Source organism: Ptychodera flava, chromosome 20 (genome assembly GCF_041260155.1).
Source record: "Ptychodera flava strain L36383 chromosome 20, AS_Pfla_20210202, whole genome shotgun sequence".
NCBI classification, from domain to species: Eukaryota; Metazoa; Hemichordata; class Enteropneusta; family Ptychoderidae; genus Ptychodera; species Ptychodera flava.
Genome location: NC_091947.1, coordinates 29,886,468 through 29,892,681, shown reverse-complemented (window position 1 = coordinate 29,892,681; position 6,214 = coordinate 29,886,468). Strand labels below are relative to the sequence as shown.

The 6,214-nt window shown below is 35.3% G+C and overlaps 1 protein-coding gene and 1 long non-coding RNA gene across 3 annotated transcripts in view; one reads left to right on the top strand and one right to left on the bottom strand.

Annotated features, from left to right (window-relative positions):
• LOC139120579 (DNA replication complex GINS protein SLD5-like) overlaps positions 1-6,214 on the top strand; it is a 65,348-nt gene that overhangs the window by 39,843 nt on the left and 19,291 nt on the right. The window lies entirely within an intron of this gene.
• Positions 1,248-3,914, bottom strand: LOC139120578 (uncharacterized). Its single transcript, XR_011549116.1, has 2 exons — positions 3,828-3,914; positions 1,248-2,814 (listed from the first exon to the last, which is right to left on the bottom strand). It is a non-coding gene; the product is annotated as an uncharacterized lncRNA (long non-coding RNA).

The following is a 6,214-nucleotide window of genomic DNA, read 5'->3' as shown; positions in this document are numbered from 1 at the left end:
TCGACTAGAATTCTTTTGTTAACAATGAGGAGCATGAATGAAGAGCTTGAAAGCGTCAAGGCCAATTTCAGGCAGGCTGTGCACACTATCACTCTTTGTCTGCATGATAGAGGGGTGAATGCCCTCTCAAGGCAGGGCCAGGGGGGGCTCCTCTCCATGCACGCACCATGTGAATGCCTCATGCCCTAGCAGAATGTACCATGCATGTATGCAAATGAGCTCAATACTTGGGACGCTGCTGCACTTTATGATTTCAGTTTGAAAGATAGCAAAGTCACTTAAAAAAATACGTTCTATGTTCAGATTTTGTGACCATGAAGGACAATTGCAAGAATCAGAGTTGAAAATTCAGTAAGACAGAAAACCTATACAACTATCATGTGAGTGGACCAGTGGTTCTTTAATCAAAGATCATTTCAAGCTTTGAAATTTTAATTTTGTTGTAACTGACTTGGTAAAAGTATTGTAACAGTTACTCTTTTGGCTCTTTTGCTAATAATGTCCCATATCTGTTTGCAATGTTTGATTTTGTGTCTTACAACTTGCATCTATATTTTAGCTCATTTCCAGAATCTTTACTCCAACAGTTTCTTTTGCACAACATACCAAGATAGCGGTTTAATTGTTGGATTGTGTCCCAAGATATCCTGCTTGATGACATTCATTATTGTAAAGGGGGAAAGTTGAGACCACTAATAAATTTTGAGTGAAGATGCCCGTACGAAAGCTACCAGGTTGTGACAAGATAATGGTGCAAGTTTGCAACATTATTTGTCTTACAACTTTGTTACCAGGAGGTTACTAGAATGGTATTCAAGGTTGGTATTCATTGTTGACATGGGAATGGCTAGAACTGGGGCCAACTTTGTCAGAAGCTTGTAGACTTTACCTTGTCTGAACCTTGGAGACTCCCCTTATCGCTTATGGCAATCTTTGAACAGAGATTGGATAATGTTACATAACAGTTTTACATATCCTCCTTCCCCCCTCCCCCCACCCTTTCCATTAATTTGGGGATTATACCAATATTCCTGCAGGCATTTTAGCAGTATATTGAACCATCACAAGTGCATCCTCATCTTCTTTCCTTTACAAAACTGTAGTGATAGTTATACTGGCACATTAATACTGCACAGGTGTATGCATAAGTATGTTTGAAAACTCTTACCACTTAGGGACAGTGTCACTCATACATTCCACAACAGTCAAGTACAAGTTCTTAATCATGAACCAGATAAGACCTAATGTAGGATGAAAGAACTTATTTATTGCTAAAATGAAAAGGAATAGCAGTGTAAGTGAATAACACTACAAAAATGAGAGACAAAGCTTATATTGAAACTTGAAATAACTTTTGTCAATTGTCCACCCTTACAATATGCTCAAAAGTGAAGGATATTCAGGACCAACTTGTCAATACATGAAAAAACCTGACATACTTTCCTTTTACACATGATAAATATATATGTATGAATGCAGTACATTATAAAGTGAAGGATAGGTTTATATTGATTACATCATGGAAATGTAAAAATTATTGTTAATAGGAAAGGTTAATCATACTCATCTCGTTTTTGAAACACGAGTTTGGTAACAGCAATTACATTTTGTGAATGTAAAATGCCCAATGTATAAAAATTATGAAGCCTTCTTCATCATAAAAATTTCTATCATTTAGGTATTTGTTGCATGCACTTGTTTCTATGTTCCTGGTAAAATTTGAGATGCCTCTATTTCATAATTATATTAATTTTAGAGATTAAACTCAGAATTCTAACTATCAATGTCATACAGTTCTCAACATTAGGTTGAAGTAATTATATTAGGTTGGTGTTTGGATCAGATTCTTAATATCTTACTATCATATCATTGTCAGCTACAAAAATATTTCTTCATGTAAACTATGCAACTGCAATATCAAAAATTTGTGGCAGTATGACTCGTAATGTAAATTACCTTTGCAAATAAAAAAATGAATACAAAGCATAAAAACAGTGCTTTTCTCGTTAGTTTTAAACCTATCATTACAAAGCAACTTAGTAAGCTAGAAGTTATAATGACAGCACAAAATTGTAGACAAATCTGTGAATTATGCAAAGCTTTCATTTTATGCCAGTGATGTAGCTTGTCATGATTGAAGTCAAATTGACTGAAATAAAACACTCGGTACAGTAGCGTCAAAAGTCCCATAGATCTACAAATTACTGAAATTTTTCCTCAGTGGAATTATGGCTCACCAATTTATATGTTTTTCTCTTTCTGCATTGTCTTGCTTGAGCACATTAATCATTGATGATATCGTTGAAATTTGGTACACTTAGTCTGTCAGTTTGATATTTTTTGTGACTGAAAGCTGAAACGACAGAAATTTGGAACGTAAATGATGAGTAATATAACCTTTGTCCAGTGCAGGAGTACAAGGAACAACCTCTGCTTTTTCATCTTGACTAAAGCCACTGTTTGTTTAAAATTTGAAAATAGTAAGTTGAACTTACTATGCCTATTAATATTCATACATTGATTTAGAACCCCACGAAATTGGTCCCCTTGTCTAGATCTACGTACATGTACAATCATTGTATGAGCTGCAGTATTTCTTTCAAAGGCATTTGCGATGTGGTGATTTGCACTGTTTCTTGGGCTTCATGATTTTACTTTGGCCTTTAGCACTCCATTTCTTACCAGTTTTCACAGGCAGTGTGATTCCTTGATTGGTGTATTACTGGTTTGGTTTTGGTGACCTTCGACCTCTGCCCATGTGTGAGATTGATTCATTGCTATTTGATGTTGCCTCATTCAGAGTTTTCCTGTCTCCTGAAAAACAATGAAATCATGCATGAAACATAAAACCTTGATAATTTAAAAAAAAAACAGTATTCAAGTGTCAGAGTCCTAAAATTTTTTTGCAGTTGAAAGAATTTACAATACAACTGGCAGTCCCCATGGTAATTAAATGAGCACAATTTTTTTGGTCAGGTTTTCACAAACAACCATGCATATTTAAACCAACCTTCCCTCTAGGTCTTCATAGTGTTGCAATAATATACACAGTCTGAAAGATTTTTTATTACTACCAAGATTACTTATTTTCAAAATTCATCATGGCTCAATTGCTTTTTGATTAAAAAATAAAGAAAGAGCATTTTTCACAAGTTAACAAAAATGATAAATAGAAATCTTTTTTCTTTGAAGTTTACAATAGTAAGCTGACAGTCATTTCACTTCACAACCGTAGACGAGCAGTCATAAATGCAAGGTTAGTTTGTAGGTGACTGTTACATAATACCGGGTGGATATGCGTTCTCAGATTTGGAAGGAGATAATATTCCTCAGCTCACAAAGTACAATGGTATAAATTACGTTGAGAAATACATAATTCACTAATGACTTGCAGAAAGTTTTCTGCATAATAAAATTTTGGAAGACACACAGTATGAATTCTCAACCATACTGATTAACGCAACATTCAGAAAATATGAATGAAATGATCATGCTTGAAATGTGGAGAATTGTAAGCTGACCTTCACAATGATCTGATGTTACTGAAGCCCTACAACCACTGTCAATAGGTGAAAATGTACTTGGGATTTTATTCCCGTTCATTATCGAGTGTAATGTATTTAACACAAGACTGCACTGCTCTTGCTCTGCCAACCTGACGTTTTCGGAAATACTGGGCACAGAATATGATTATAGAGACACTGATCACTGATGGGGTCAATTGTTGTTTCATTTGATTAAATGTGTAAACAGTTCTCCAAAACCCAGCCGATACTGCAACCTTAAAGCTATCTCTATAAAGGGAAATTGAAGAAGACAACACTTACCTGATTTCTTTGCTATGGCGCGAAAATAACGCTGATTAAATTACCACCAAATTTCCATGCGATGCTGTACGGTATTTTCCCCGACCTTATACATTTGTCCTCAGTGACAACGATGAAAGAAACAGTCTGAATACTCCATGTTTCTTCAATTCACCAATACACGACAGCAAACTTGTTCGAAGCCAAATAAATATCAGTCAACGAGAAAATATTATCAAATTATAACAATGAAGTAGTATTTAACGCAGCAGAGCCTAGAAGCAGATGTAGTATATTTCAACGGTAACTTTGTTCAGTTCAGATATTTGATTTGCCACCAAAGATAACAGAGCACATCACGTGTTTGATTTGGACCAATCAGTAAGAAACATTCATATGATTGCTGATGTCATCCAGATTGATCAGGTTGATTGTAGTTGTTTTGTTCATGTAGTTGATTTGGCACAAGAGATAACAGGCATATCACATGTTTCATTCGGGCCAATCAGAAACATCAACATGATGTATGACATCATCGGACCACTGGACTTATAGTCTTAGATTTGATGTAAACAATAATGGCAGTCTGCAGGTCTCATGTGGTAGAAGTTGCTTTGGTCAGGTGTGGTGTTTTTCTTCCAGTATCTTCAAATTACTGTGACAAGTGTAATATTGATGAATGTAGCTGTAAAATGTAAACTTTGCTGTGGTTAAAACACATTTGTTATTCCCGTCAGTGGTATAAGGGAAAAGTGTATGTTTATTATATGTAAGCAGGTGCAGATGAGCCCCTGGCTTTGAAGTAAATTTCCAAATACATGTGAAAGGGACTAGGACAGCCAAGTTTTGTAAAACTAATGAATCTGTATTGTAGGTGGCAATGCACCTACTATTAACATTTATCATCTGAATGGAGTTTAAATGCCTTAACATATGGTTCAGTATTAAAATACCCCTGTTCAAAATATAACAAAAACATCTCAAAATATTTCTGTAGCAATTTTATGTTTCTGAAAAAAATACATTTTTTGATAAAATAATTTGCTGCAACTATAGGTTCATGAATATCACTGGATGAAAAGTGAACAATTACTTCGTAATAAGTCTTTTTTTTGCTTAAATGTAAGTGTGTTTGTTACAAAAGACAGAATATTTCAAGAAATTAGAAAAAACTACAAACAATTGTTTTCCAACTGAAATATCTCAGTATCAATGTTTTCATGATCTAACATTTTGCCAGCTCACTGGTAATCTTATATTATGGACTTACTACAAGGCTCACACATCCTTATGTAATCTCCATACGCCCTGCCTGAATATCATACAAGCAAGATGGACTTTGTACATGGATTGCACAAGGTAGCCAGATTCTTGTAGATATCGTGTGAGGGTTGTTACAAAGATGGGCAACTTCTAAGTCAGTATCAGGCAAGTTTGTCAAGGATGTCACAAAGTCTACACTACGTTGCAGTTTGTTGGGGCAACCTTGTAACTTTCGTACGGGTACATTTGAACAGCTCCTTTATCTGAAAATGTACCATTCACAGTCTCAATGTTGGAATTTCCAAACTGTCTTCCAAAGTTTCAACTTTGTTCTATACTTGCCTTGACATATGTCATAAAGTAGACTCAAACAGGTGATTGTTTGTCAATGTCAAGCATCCAGTGTTGGCTGTGGACTTTTACAACATTTTGAACTGAATTCTCTTACACACTTTGAACATTACATATGATATTTTGTACACATATTTGTTTACATCATATTATGTACTTAAAATTCAAGCACTGAGCCTCTTGACTTTTAGACATTTAAGTTAAGATCATCTCTGTATTTCTGGGTGCCATAGAATATTAGTAGTTTGTCCCCCGCTGGCTATATGTTCCTGTAAACAACCCTTTACTGAGAAGTTCAACAGCCTGAGAAGTAATACTTCCACCTGAAGTTCAGAGAAATTGTTACATAATGATTGTCGTAGTACATTCTTGCTAACACGGGGATAAACAGCTTTTAGGCTGGTTGATCAATACAAAGCTGTATTGTCACGAACAAACTACTCATTCAGTCGTGTAATGAATGTCTTGCTATGTACTTCTTTCTGTTTTGACCTAGACCATGACGTCACACTGATCAAGATCCATACTTTAACAAAGCACAGTCAGTGGAGGGACTGTACTTAAATTTACAACGTCAGCAGTTTTTCAGGGTCATACAGCAGTCCTGTACTTCTGCAATTGTTGGTTCTGGGTGTTAATCCCGGTCTATCTGTAACAGCAGATGTGTAAATAAAATATAATGGTTCCAGTCATAACCAACTCAGGTTTCTTCCAAAAATAATGTTATTCCCCTTTAGTTTGATTAAACATTGCCAATATTTTTACATATGTGTGTGTCAGTTGCTTTGTTGTTT